The 14,531-nt window shown below is 46.4% G+C and overlaps 1 protein-coding gene across 1 annotated transcript in view; it reads right to left on the reverse strand.

Moving 5' to 3' along the window:
- Tbce (Tubulin-binding cofactor E) overlaps positions 1-13,360 on the reverse strand; it is a 778,896-nt gene extending 765,536 nt beyond the window's left edge. Inside the window, exon 1 of the mRNA XM_068356257.1 lies at positions 13,247-13,360. The gene's annotated coding sequence lies outside the window, so the exon portion shown is untranslated. The remainder of the gene's footprint in view (positions 1-13,246) is intronic.
- Between the last annotated feature and the right edge of the window lie 1,171 nt (positions 13,361-14,531).

Consider the following 14,531-nt stretch of genomic DNA (forward strand, 5'->3'; position numbering starts at 1 on the left):
CGAGCAGGAGAGTCTTGGCGAGCAGGAGATCGCTGGCGAGCAGGAGATCGCTGGCGAGCAAGAGAGCGCTTGTGCGCTAGCCCTGCTCGCGTAAGGGAAGAATCTCTTAGCCCCGAAGGGACCGTTGCCCGTCGGGTGACGAGTTCTCCAGAAGGCGAAGATCCGGCAGGAGATGGTGAGCGGTCTGCAGAGAGGTTCAAGGAGGGCGGAGCAGTCGGTTGAGGCTGACGAGGAGAGTCCCCCCCGGAGGACGAAGACCCAAAAAGGCGCCTCTTAGTCCCCCTGTAAGGGGAAGGGAGGCCCTTGTGGCGTAGAGGGCGGTGAGCCTTACGGCGGAGGCGGCCTCGGGGGAGATCGTCGGGACCATCGGTCCTCCGAAGGGAAGTCTCCGTCAAAACACTTCCCTCAGAAGGAAGCTGGGCAGCAGTCGAGACCGAAGGACTCACTTCCCCCTTCGAAGGATGCACGGAAGGAGGAGGAGAGCCTTGAGCACCATCACCAGCAACAGCACCTGCGTCGGAAGGCCCAGCCACGTCGGAGGCCTCTGTCACCACGACGTCGACAATAGACAGAGGGTCTACCTCAGCTACCACCGGCGACTGTTTAACAGCGGCCCCCAACGAGACAAGGTCAATAAGAGCGACCCTGGAGGGCAAGCCCTTAAGCCCCAGGGACGACCAAATCTGTAAAAGATCATCACTGGATAAGGCATTATTATCAATAACCTCCCCCGGAGGAGGAGGGGGAACCGCCTCGCTATGGGAGGCGACGCCCTCTTCCCCCACCGAAGGTAGGGAAACAGAACAAGGGCCTGCGCTCCCACTCGGACGACTCTCCTTAGGAGGCGGACGAGGGGGAGCTTCGGAGGAGGTTTGGGCGGCGGAAGAAGAGTCCCGAGAACCTTCCTCCTTCAAGACTAACCCCGGAGGAGAACGGTCACTCTTGGACTTCTTCTTACGCCGACGGCCAAACCTCTCCCACTGGGAGGCAGACCACTCCCTGCACTCACGGCACATGTTATCCTGGTCGCACCGTCGGCCCCGACATTGAGGGCAGAGGGTGTGAGGATCCGTAATAACGTCCGACATGAAAGTCCCACAAGGACGGCCGGCAACTCCAGGGCATGTACGCATAGTAAATAAAAGAAAATAACTGAAGGTCAACTTCCAACCAATCACACAAGCTGAAAAGAAAAAGCAGAAAATTAAAGGCTGTCACGAAGGCGATGAACAGACACGTCTGATCACCGCCGACCCAAAAGTGAAGTGGAGCAAGTCACCGGTGTGTGGAGGGGGGAGGGGTAGCAAGCTACCCTTCCCCACCCAACGCTAACTAGCGCGGGGGTAATTAACCCTCGTTAAAAACTATTGGCTCGTCATTTCAGCTGCGCTAAAAGTAATACCCTTTTTAAATAGCGTGGTTTGTATTTCAGTTACGGAACAAATCCGTTTTAATAAACCACAATTAAACACAGTAATGTCTAATGAAATATAAAGGCTTGATATTGAACTAGAATACTGTATGAAGCTTTAAAAATGAACTACCCGTATGCGATTGCGAGAGCGAACACACACACACACACACACAAAGAGAAAGAGCTACTGTATAACGATTTCGCATTATACCTAATGATTAGACGAATTGTATGGAAACTGATTTCCTGTAACATATTGTCGTTGATGTAATATTCATTATGAAGATATTACTAATAAGTTAAGAAATGATAAAAAAATATGCCATACGTATGTACGCCATATTATGATACGGTAGGTAGCGGCACTTTCACATCAGCTGATCATAACCAAAGGTAAACCAAATTTTCAGTGCTCGATTGAAAAATGCTTCCAAAATTGATAAATAGAATACAAAAATGCATTTATAGAGCATATGATATCCTATGCAACAAGAAAATGGAATAATGATAGACAGTAAGAAAATATTGACAAATTATGATCCAGATGATTGCCGAATCATAACGTATCAAAATAAATCTACGGAAACTTCACTTTTCTAGTTCGACATACGGTGAACTCGACTTACGACTCACCTCTTGGTCCCTATCTCGGTCGTAAGTCGGCGACTACAAGTATAGGGATATGAAAATAGGCGTCCTGGAGGTCTAAAAAAACCATCCAGTCGCCTTTCCTTACTGCTGCTAGCACAGTTTTGGAAGTCTCCATCGAGAACTTTGTTTTCTGAATGAAAGCGTTGAGAGCGCTTACATCTAGGACTGGTCTTCATCCCTCCGAGTTCTTTGGAACCAGGAAGAGGCGGTTGTAAAACCCTGGAGACTGCAAGTCCTGTACCCTCTCTACAGCCCCTTTTTCCAATAAGAGGGACACTTGTAGAAGCAATGCCTGTCTCTTTGAGTCCTCTCGGTATCTGGGAGAGAGATCTATTGGATCTTGAACTAAAGAGGGTTTCTTTACGAAAGGAATCTTGTATCCTTCTTTCAGCAAAAGAACGGACCACTGGTCCGCTCCCCTTCTCTCCCAAGCCTGCCAGAAGTTCTTCAGTCTGGCCCCTACTGCTGTCTGAAGTCAAAAGCAGTCAGACTCTGCTTTGACCTGATCTTGATCCCCTCCTTTTTCCTCTCCTCCCATCAGGTCTGGAGTTATCCCTACTGACGGGTCTACCTCGAAAGGGAGGAATAAATCTAGACAAAGGAGAATCCAACTTTGGTTTGTTGCTAGAAAAGGAAGTTGGAAGTACTTTCCGAGCTGTCTTGGAGACCAAGTCATGGGTGTCTTTCTGGGCTAAAGAAGCAGCAACCTCTTTCACAAGATCTTGTGGGAACAGAGAAAGAGAGAGAGCGGTGCAAACAGTAATTCAGACCTCTGACAAGGAAAGGAAAGAACACATCTGAGCTCTTTTCTTGAGAACTCCAGCCGTAAAAAGAGCTGCTAATTCGTTAGAGCCATCCCTCACAGCTTTGTCCATGCAAGACATAATCTGAATAACACTATCATTGTTCTTAAAAGAAGAAACTTTCTTACTCCAGGCTCCCAGAGTCCAGTCGAGAAAGTTGAAAACCTCGAAGGCTCTGAAGACGCCCTTGAGAAGATGGTCGAGTTCCGTAGTCGTCCAGAAAATTTTAGTACGTCTCATGGCTAATCGATGAGAAGAGTCTACTAGGCTTGAGAAGTACCCCTGGGGAGACAGGCAGGTACTCCCAAGCCGTGAACTTCTCCTGTCTCGTACCACACACTTGACCTGGAAGCTAGTCTAGCTGGAGGGAAGGAAAAGGCCGACTAGCCTAGATTTCTCTTGGACTGCATCCAGTCTCCCAACAATCTTAAAGCTCTCTTAGATGATCTTGAAAGCATCATCTTTGTAAAAATAGGAGCTTGAGTTGCTGTTCCCAAGGTGAACACTGAAGGGGGGAGGGTGGAGCAACAGGAACAAAGTGACTAGGAAATTCCTCTGTGAAAACATGTTATTTTCCTTAGTAAAATTAAATTTTGAATATACTTACCCGATGATCATGTAGCTGTCAACTCTGTTGCCCGACAGAAAAAATCTAAGGTCAGGATACGCCAGCGATCGCTATACAGGTGGGGGTGTACATCAACAGCGCCATCTGTCGAGCAGGTACTCTAGTACTTCTTGTCAACAAGAACTCAATTTTCTCCTCGGTCCACTGGTTCTCTATGGGGAGGAAGGGAGGGTCCTTAAATTCATGATCATCGGGTAAGTATATTCAAAAATTTATTTTACTAAGGAAAATAACATTTTTCAATATTAATCTTACCCGATGATCATGTAGCTGATTCACACCCAGGGTGGTGGGTGGAGACCAGCATACATGTTAACAATAGAAGCTAAGTATCCCGTATTTCATTTTATCAGTTATTCAAAATAACAAACATAAAATAAATAAGTACCTGGTAAGGAAGTCGACTTGAACCATTACTCTGCCTTTTTTAAGTACGTCTTCCTTACTGAGCCTAGCGATCCTCTTAGGATGCTGAGCGACTCCTAGGTGCTGAAGTATGAAGGGCTGCAACCCATACTAAAGGACCTCATCACAACCTCTAATCTAGGCGCTTCTCAAGAAAGAATTTGACCACCCGCCAAATCAACCAGGATGCGGAAGGCTTCTTAGCCTTCCGTACAACCCAAAAAACAACAATAAAAGCATTTCAAGAGAAAGATTAAAAAAGGTTATGGGATTAAGGGAATGTAGTGGTTGAGCCCTCACCTACTACTGCACTCGCTGCTACGAATGGTCCCAGGGTGTAGCAGTTCTCGTAAAGAGACTGGACATCTTTGAGGTAAAATGATGCGAACACTGACTTGCTTCTCCAATAGGTTGCATCCATAACACTCTGCAGAGAACGGTTCTGTTTGAAGGCCACTGAAGTAGCGACAGCTCTAACTTCATGTGTCCTTACCTTCAGCAAAGCAAGGTCTTCTTCCTTCAGATGAGAATGGGCCTCTCTAATCAAAAGCCTTATGTAATAAGAAACTGCGTTCTTAGACATCGGCAAAGCAGGTTTCTTGATAGAACACCATAAAGCTTCTGATTGTCCTCTTAGTGGCTTTGTACGTCTTAAATAGTACTTAAGAGCTCTTACTGGGCAAAGTACTCTCTCTAGTTCGTTCCCCACCAAGTTGGACAGGCTTGGGATTTCGAACGACTTGGGCCAAGGACGAGAAGGAAGCTCGTTTTTAGCTAAAAAACCAAGCTGTAAGGAACATGTAGCCGTTTCAGATGTAAAACCTATGTTCCTGCTGAAGGCGTGAATCTCACTGACTCTTTTAGCTGTTGCTAGGCAAACGAGGAAAAGAGTCTTCAATGTGAGATCCTTAAAAGAGGCTGATTGAAGTGGTTCGAACCTTGCTGACATCAGGAACTTCAAAACCACGTCTAGGTTCCAGCCTGGTGTGGCCAACCTACGCTCCTTTGAGGTCTCAAAAGACCTAAGGAGGTCCTGTAGATCTTTGTTGGAGGAAAGATCCAAGCCTCTGTGGCGGAAAACCGCTGCCAACATACTTCTGTAACCCTTGATCGTAGGCACTGATAGGGATCTTACGTTCCTTAGATGTAGAAGGAAGTCAGCTATCTGCGTTACAGAGGTACTGGTTGAGGATACTGCATTCGACTTGCACCAGCTTCGGAAGACTTCCCATTTAGACTGGTAGAACTTGAGAGTGGATGTCCTCCTTGCTCTGGCAATCGCTCTGGCTGCCTCCTTCGAAAAGCCTCTAGCTCTTGAGAGTCTTTCGATAGTCTGAAGGCAGTCAGACGAAGAGCGTGGAGGCTTGGGTGTACCTTCTTTACGTGCGGCTGCCGCAGAAGGTCCACTCTTAGAGGAAGAGTCCTGGGAATGTCCACTAGCCAATGCAGTACCTCGGTGAACCATTCTCTCGCGGGCCAGAGGGGAGCAACCAACGTCAACCGTGTCCCTTCGTGCGAGGCAAACTTCTGAAGTACCCTGTTGACAATCTTGAACGGAGGGAACGCATACAGGTCGAGATGGGACCAGTCCAGAAGGAAGGCATCCACGTGAACTGCTGCTGGGTCTGGAATCGGAGAACAATACATCGGGAGCCTCTTGGTCATCGAGGTAGCGAATAGATCTATGGTGGGCTGGCCCCACAGGGCCCATAGTCTGCTGCAAACATTCTTGTGAAGGGTCCACTCTGTGGGGATGACTTGACCCTTCCGGCTGAGGCGATCTGCCATGACATTCATGTCGCCCTGAATGAATCTCGTTACCAGCGAAATCTTTCGATCTTTTGACCAAATGAGGAGGTCCCTTGCGATCTCGAACAACTTCCTCGAATGAGTCCCTCCTTGCTTGGAGATGTACGCCAAGGCTGTGGTGTTGTCGGAGTTCACCTCCACCACCTTGCTTAGATGGAGGGACTTGAAGTTTATCAAGGCCAGATGAACCGCCAATAGCTCCTTGCAATTGATGTGAAGTGTTCCTTGCTCCTGATTCCATGTGCCCGAGCATTCCTGTCCGTCCAGTGTCGCACCCCAGCCCGTGTCCGATGCGTCCGAGAAGAGGCGGTGGTTGGGGGTCTGAACAGCCAAAGATAGACCTTCCTTGAGAAGAATGCTGTTCTTCCACCACGTCAGTGAAGACCTCATCTCTTCGGAAATGGGCACTGAGACTGCTTCTAGCGTCATGTCCTTTCTCCAGTGAGCAGCTAGATGAAACTGAAGGGGGCGGAGATGGAGTCTGCCTAACTCGATGAACAGGGCCAGCGATGATAGCGTCCCTGTCAGACTCATCCACTGCCTGACTGAACATCGGCTCCTTCTCAGCATGCTCTGGATGCATTCTAGGGCTTGATTGATCCTGGGGGCCGACGGAAAAGCCCGAAAAGCTCGACTCTGAATCTCCATACCTAGATAGACAATGGTTTGAGATGGGACGAGCTGGGACTTCTCTATATTGACCAGGAGACCCAATTCCTTGGTCAGATCCATAGTCCATCTGAGATTCTCCAGACAGCGACGACTTGACGAAGCTCTTAAAAGCCAGTCGTCCAAATAGAGGTAGGCTCTGATGTCTGCCAAGTGAAGGAATTTGGCAACATTCCTCATCAGTTTCGTAAACACAAGAGGTGCCGTGCTTAGGCCAAAGCACAGGGCTTGGAATTGGTACACGACCTTTCCAAAGACGAACCTTAGGAAAGGTTGGGAGTCTGGATGGACGGGAACATGAAAGTATGCGTCTTTCAGGTCCAACGAGACCATCCAGTCTTCCTTCCTGACCGCTGCTAGGACCGACTTCGTCGTCTCCATTGTGAACGTCTGCTTGGTGACAAAAGCGTTGAGAGCACTGACGTCCAGCACCGGTCTCCAACCTCCTGTCTTCTTCGCTACCAGGAAGAGACGAATGTAGAAGCCCGGGGATTGATGGTCCCGGACTATGACTACCGCTCCCTTTTGTAGCAAGAGCGACACCTCTTGTTGCAACGCTAGCCTCTTGTCCTTCTCCTTGTAGTTGGGAGAGAGGTTGATGGGAGATGTTGCTAAAGGGGGGCTGCGGCAGAACGGAATCCTGTACCCCTCCCTTAGCAACTTCACAGACTGAGCGTCTGCACCTCTGTTCTCCCAAGCCTGCCAGAAGTTCTTGAGCCTGGCTCCCACTGCTGTCTGGAGAGGTAGGCAGTCAGATTCTGCCTTTTGAGGACTTGGAACCCTTCTTCGATTTGCCACGATGACTGTCTGCACGGGTACCTCCTCTGCTGGAGGTTCTGCCACGAAAGGGCGGGATGAACCTAGACGCTGGTGTGTCCATCCTAGGTCTAGGCACGGAAGGTAAAGCTTTAGCCTTACGTGCGGAGGACGCCACCAGGTCATGGGTGTCCTTCTGGATCAACGAGGCAGCCATCCCCTTGACCAGCTCTTCCGGAAAGAGACACTTGGAAAGCGGAGCAAACAACAACTCCGACTTCTGGCATGGAGTGATCCCAGCAGATAAGAAGGAACAAAGATGGTCTCTCTTCTTAAGCACTCCCGACACGTACGAAGCCGCAAGCTCACCAGACCCATCCCGAATGGCCTTATCCATGCTAGACATGATAAGCATGGCCGAGTCCTTATCCGAAGGGGAAGTCTTTCTGCTTAAAGCTCCCAAACACCAATCGAGAAAGTTGAAGATCTCAAAAGCACGAAAGACTCCCTTCAACAGATGATCCATGTCAGAAAAGGACCAGCAAATCTTAGATCGTCTCATAGCCAGCCTGCGGGGAGAGTCAACCAGACTTGAGAAGTCGCCCTGGGCAGAGGCAGGAACTCCCAGGCCGGGTTCCTCTCCCGTGGCATACCAGACGCTAGATTTGGAAGCAAGCTTGGTAGGCGGAAAGATGAAAGCAGTCTTGCCTAGCTGCTTCTTGGACTGCAACCACTCTCCCATAACCCTCAAAGCTCTCTTGGATGAGCGTGCGAGAACGAGTTTGGTGAAGGCAGGAGCTGCTGACTGCATGCCCAACGCAAACTCGGAGGGAGGAGAGCGAGGTGTTGCAGACACAAACTGTTCCGGATACAAGTCCCTGAACAGGGCAAGGACTTTCCTAAAGTCTAAGGAGGGAGGCGTAGACTTGGGTTCTTCTAAGTCGGAGTGCGGATCATCCAAATGTGCAGCTTCGTCGTCATCCGAAACTCCATCATCTGACAGCTGAGGAGGAAGTGGCAAAGGTGGAGAAGAATGCTGAATGGCTGAATCCGGCAGCACGGGTGCATGCGTAGCTGCTGCGGATCCAACATCATGCCGCTGCTGGTCAGTCTGCGAGCTGGCAACAACAAAAGCGGAGTGTTGGTGTGTGGGAGGAACTGCCATGGGTTGCGGAGCATGCAGCATGGGTTGCGGAGCATGCCGCATGGGTTGCGGAGCATGCCGCATGGGTTGCGGAGCATGCCGCAATGCGTCAAAACACGGCAGCTCGACAGCACCTTCCCCCTGCTGATGCGGAAGCTCACGCATGTCTACGGAGGGTGCAGCATGAACATGCGTCTGGCAGGGTCGACTGCGCATCGGTGGTGGAGCTCTCACAGGTGGAGTGTGGGAGCAGGCAGCCGCAGTATCTGCTGAGCGCACAACCGTGGCAGGTTGTATGTTAACAGGTGCAGTGTCAACCTTTTCAGCATGATACTCCTGCATGAAAGCAGCAAGCTGAGACTGCATAGTCTGCAGCATGGACCACTTAGGGTCTACCGTGGTTGGTGCGGAAAGACGGAGCAGTAGCCTGTTGTGGAACCACTCTACCTCTCTTAGGAGGTGTGCAGTCTTCGGAAGACTGCGGCGAGTCCGAACTGACCCAGTGGCTACACCTGGGCCGTTGGACTCGCTCGGAAGGGACCTTACGCTTGAGTGGTCGTGAGACCTTGGTCCAACGTTTCTTCCTCGAAACTTCTTCCACAGACGAGGAATGACAGGGCTCATTCGTCTGTTTGTGGATGGGACGATCTCTGACAGATACGTCCGCAACCACTGAGGGTACATCCGTACGCTGATCAAGGCCTGTCGAACCCTTTGGTCCTTCGACATTGCTTCTCCCCTGGGCTTGGGAGCTTGCAAGAGGTCCCGGACTGGGAGGACGACTGGCACGTACAGGAGTACCCTCATGCGCAACACTGACACTGACACTTTTCACTTCACTTGCACTCACTACACTTCCTACTGCACTTCGCGCTTTCAACTCTTTGACATCGGCCAAAAGTTGATTACGGTCATTGGCTAATGACTCCACTCTGTCACCAAGAGCCTGAATGGCACGCATCATATCCGCCATGGAGGGTTGAGCACTAGTAGCAGGGTCGGGAGTCACCACTACAGGGGAAGGAGTAGGTTGAGGGGCATGGGGAGAGGAAAAATCAAAAGAGCGAGAAGAACTCCTCCTGATCCTATCCTTCTCTAGCCTACGTGCATTCTTTAGGAATTCGTTAAAATCGAATTCCAAAAGCCCAGCGCATTCCTCACATCGATCTTCCAACTGACAGGATTTACCCCTACAATTGGAACAAACGGTGTGAGGATCTATGGAGGCCTTCGGAAGACGCCTAGAACAAGCCCTAACACTACACTGCCTGTACTTAGGGACTTGTGAATGGTCAGACATCTTGAATTCCAGAAATAGTCAGGGGGGAAATCCAAAAACTAGCAAAGTTCATAAACAAATAATCCAAATCTAATCAAAAAGCTATATAAGCTAATGATACAGGTTCCTGAATAGCGAAGGCTAAAATCTAGAGCGAATACATCACCAAAATCGTGAAAAACAACTCCAGAAACAACAGCGTATCCAAGTAGGTCTTGCCGGTGGCACGACAGAGGAAAAATTGAGTTCTTGTTGACAAGAAGTACTAGAGTACCTGCTCGACAGATGGCGTTGTTGATGTACACCCCCACCTGTATAGCGATCGCTGGCGTATCCCGACCTTAGATTTTTTCTGTCAGGCAACAGAGTTGACAGCTACATGATCATCGGGTAAGATTAATATTGAAAATTTCATTATTTTCTTAAGGTCTAAAGAATGCTGTGCAGTCTTAGGCTCTTCTTCCTCTGATAAGTCTTCCAAAGGTTCAGCTGCGGAAAGAGGATCATCAACATCTTCTTCCGACAAGACTTCAGCTGGAATAAAGGCGTTTTTGCGCCTCTGAGCGAATTAGACGTTGGGCGCCGTGTGCGCCAGCTTGACATCCAGCATCATCTTGCCGTTTGGTGTAATGATCAACTTGAAGTTTGACGTCACGTCTAACTTGACATGATTGACGCTCGACGTCACGTTTAACTGCACGATGAATGTCATTATCAGGTAACACGTCAGCTTGACGTTCAGCTTCACGCCTAGAAGCTTGACGTTTAAGCTCAAGCTTAACAGAGTTAGGACGCTCAGCTTGCGAAGCGTCATGATGCTCAGGAACTCGTCGATATGACTGCATAATTGATAAAAGCTTAAGCTGCATGTCTTGTAACAGACTTAACTTAGGGTCAATTTGTGGTAAAGTTCGGACCGAAACGTCAGCGATCAATTCGCCTTCTTCCCCACTCACGTCACGCCTGGAACGTCCAGACGACACAACCGATCCAGGAACTTGCATAGCAATCGCTGGAAGCTTGTCCGAACCAGACGTTCTAAGAGGACGTTTGGCAGGAAAACCTTCTTCAGAAGAAGGCAATCGCTCTGGACTGCTCCAATGACTCCAGCCAGGCCTTTGAGGCAATACAGTAAACGACTCTGATCTACTGAAATTATTTTTCTCTTGAGAGGTCTGGAAACTTGACGCCAGTCGCGTTTATATTCTTTGCCGACTACTGTAAAGCGTCATCCGAAGATGAGGTAAACTTAACCTCACCTTTCCCATGGTGAGGGTGAGCGTTTCGTGAAACGTCAACAGAAACACTCGAGGGGACATCTGCTCGTGCGGTTACGCTTCTCGTTCCCTTTCGATGATCGACATTCCTTCTCCCAGGGGTTGGGGAGCTTGAAAGAGGTCTTAGGCTAGGTGAACAACAAGTACGAGCAGACACACCCTCCACAGCACTGAACACAATCCCCGCACTTTTGGCACTCACACTGGCACTCTTAAGCATATTCACGTTGGACATAAGTTGGTTCCTGTCCGTAGTAAACGACTCAACCCTCACCCCAAGGGCTTGAATAGCACTCATCATATCCTTAAGTGAAGGCTCAGCGGTAACAGTAGGAGGTTCATGAACTACCACTACAGGGGAAGGAATAGGTTCAGGGACACGGGGAGAGGAAATTTCTCTAGATCGAGAAGAACTTCTTCTGACTCTATCTCTCTCTAACTTACGAGTGTACCAATCAAAATCCAGCCACTCACTCTCAGATAACAACACGCATTCACCACATCGATCCCCTAATTGACAATTTTTACCTCTACATTTAGTGCAAATAGAAAGCGGATCGATAGAGGACTTAGGAAGGCAGGCTTTACAGCCTTTCACACACTTTCTATAAACTGGGGAAGGGTCAGCCATTTTGGAAAATTCCAGAGAGAGATCAATCAAGCAAAGGTCAAAATAATTCAAATCAAAAGAGGTTCAAGAAAATCCGTAAGTAAATCCTATCAAGCGAAAGCCAAGTAACCAAAAAAAAAAGTACTTCACCACAGATACTGCAAAAATCGAAACTTATAACAAGCGAATGTTCCAATGATGTCGCCCGCAATGGCGGCAGAGAAGATCTGAGGATTCCTGGAATGGTTCCAGTTACCTGGCGAGTGGTGGCGCTTGTAGTACACTTAGCTACCCAATCTGCGTTTGCCGCGAGTTTTGAATTTCTGCCGTAACGTCAGAGACGTAAGCTATATACAATATATATCCACCGGCTAAGTCAGATGTTTAAAACTGAAGGCCTTCCTGGAATTAGTCAAGCGTGTTTAACCACTCAATATACAAGATTACGAAAGTTCTGGTCCATCCCAATACCTTATTCCTTCTTTGCTAATTGTCATCCCTTGGAAAGAAGATACCATCCAAAGATTTCGATTCAAGTGACTTTGCGTAATGGCCCCGTTGCAAAGGCTAAGAGTAAATGTCATTTGTTGGAACAAGTGTAAACTTTCTTATTACTTGTAAAATATTTTTCCTTTACAAAATATGATTGTGTTACCTTGCTAGGTGTGAAAAGGGTTTCGAACCAAACACAGGGTAAGCTAAGACAACGGCAGTGTAAGGGGGGTCGCAGGGGACATTGGCCACCCGTTAGGTACAGTAAGTAGTTAAGGACACGATTTTAGGTTAGGATAGGTAGGAATGTTTGGGTTAGGTAGGGATGTTTGGGTTAGGTAGAGTTCTAGTGTAAAGGTTTTACAGAACAACGGACACAGGATTTGCAGCATGCAAACCACGTCTTACAAACGACTAGAAAAAGTGAAGAAATTGCCATTTTCTATGCATGTGGGAGGACCTGTCCAGAGATATACAAAGACTCCGTAAAAGCGTTAAGCAAAGAATCAACAGCTTGAAGAGAGCTAATCACATATATACCCACAGCATAGCAGTCAAAGCAAAATTGAATAGAGAACCAACTGTGAAATGGGACGGGGCTTTGACCCACTTTATAACCTGTTGGATAAGCGCTCATTATCTATTTCAAATGACCGTTTCCAGCTCGCACCAAAGTTATCTACCTAATTAAAGGACAGGGAATTTTATGGTGTAAAAATTAACATACATAATGAGCAGCGGACAAAGTTAAAATACTGGTTGCTCCATCCACCAGCAATTAATAACTACCTGGATATAGTTTAAGGCCTTCTTCCTTCACGCAAACTCCTTTCAATAGACAGCGGTTTGTATTTGTGTCTATAACTTACAAAATACAGTTTTCTGACAGTTATCTCTATCAAAATAGTTCAACACTAACAAAAATGCCCCAAAATCGCCTCTTACTTTCTCCCAAGGGATTCTTGGTTACTCATAAAACATACCGACTTGCCTACAGGTAAGTTTAAAGCAGAGTCCATTCTTGAATTGGCTCAGCCTATACAACATACCAAGGTTACAGTGACATACTTTAGATTTAAATATGATTGCTTTACTTACAATCTTGAGTAAAGTAGGTGTTCATTGTTGGGAAAGTATACGTAGATTAACTTTAAAGGCAGACTGACTTTAATTAGGTTCGTCTCTTGTACAGAATTTAACCAAAATGCCCAATTTGTCTAGTAACAGATCGAACACTTTACTTGTTATACCAGGTGAATTACAATAACTATGTTTGACTCATGCTTTACCAACCAAGTCTCATCCTCACCTCAAGTCAATCATTTACAGGATCAAGTCAAATGTGTTTGGTCACTTTGGTAGAAGGGGAATTTGCCTTTCATCGACAGCTGCTGTATAAGGGTGCAAGGCAGCACAACAACAACAACAAACATTTGGAGACGTTTGCTTTGACCATATTCATATTTTATTTATCTATTTATTATAATATTTGTTTTTCGTAATAATAAAATGTACTAAACTTCTAGATTTATTTTTATTATTTTTCTAATTTTAAACTTTATCACAAAAATAATCATTTAATTTTGAAAATGAATCATCATTATCATACTGCATAGCTGACTGATTATATTTGGCATAAGTCAAAATTCACACCCACGAAGTATGAATGGCCGTAGATGCTTTGACAAAAATTTACTTATCTGTCATTTACTTAAAAAAAGATTGATGAAAGATAGTAAATTGTAGGCTATTGATGTAGAAACTCATTATTATTAGAATTATCATTCAAAAACAATTAGGTCTACCCTACCAGAAGGATTTATTAACACGCAGTTCCATTTCAAAATAAGAAATTATTCTATTTATAGGTAGCCTATAAATTTATATCTTCATATATATATATATATATATATATATATATATATATATATATATATATATATATATATATATATATATATATATATATATATATATATATATATATATATATATATATATATATATATATATATATATATATATATATATATATATATATATAACGTAAAGAGAGTTCTGTATGAAAAAGTGATTGTGCCAACTGTGATGTATGGATCGGAGTTGTGGGGAATGATAGTGACGGAGAGACAAATTGGGTGCTACTATAGCGTGAGGTCTACCTCCCGTTAGCACTATGTGGAGAATTTTTTTATGGTTGTGTTCTGAGTGGGAACTTAGTCCGGGAAAGTCTCCTTATAACAGTTACATAAAGTTCAACAGGGGAGGATATGAGCACTTACTCTCGGGGCACAAACACCCTGCTAATACTTTACTGTCACAATTCACTAACCATCACTCACATACAAAAGGGAAATTTACTGTCCAGAGGCCGGAGTACTCCACACGTAGAAATATCAATTTATGGCCTACTCTAGCTTTGTCAGGTCTATAGTCATCTCATTCTCAGGCTCTGTTCCGGCTCCGTCCCAGCTACCCCAATGAAATGCTGGACAGTTATTTTACGTTAATGTAAGGTAGACAAAATCCAAAATGGGAGCAGTGATGTAAAGTAGTTTAAAAGTTTAAAGATAAGGATCTTTACCTTCGAAGCA

This window comes from Palaemon carinicauda, chromosome 32 (genome assembly GCF_036898095.1).
Source record: "Palaemon carinicauda isolate YSFRI2023 chromosome 32, ASM3689809v2, whole genome shotgun sequence".
NCBI classification, from domain to species: Eukaryota; Metazoa; Arthropoda; class Malacostraca; order Decapoda; family Palaemonidae; genus Palaemon; species Palaemon carinicauda.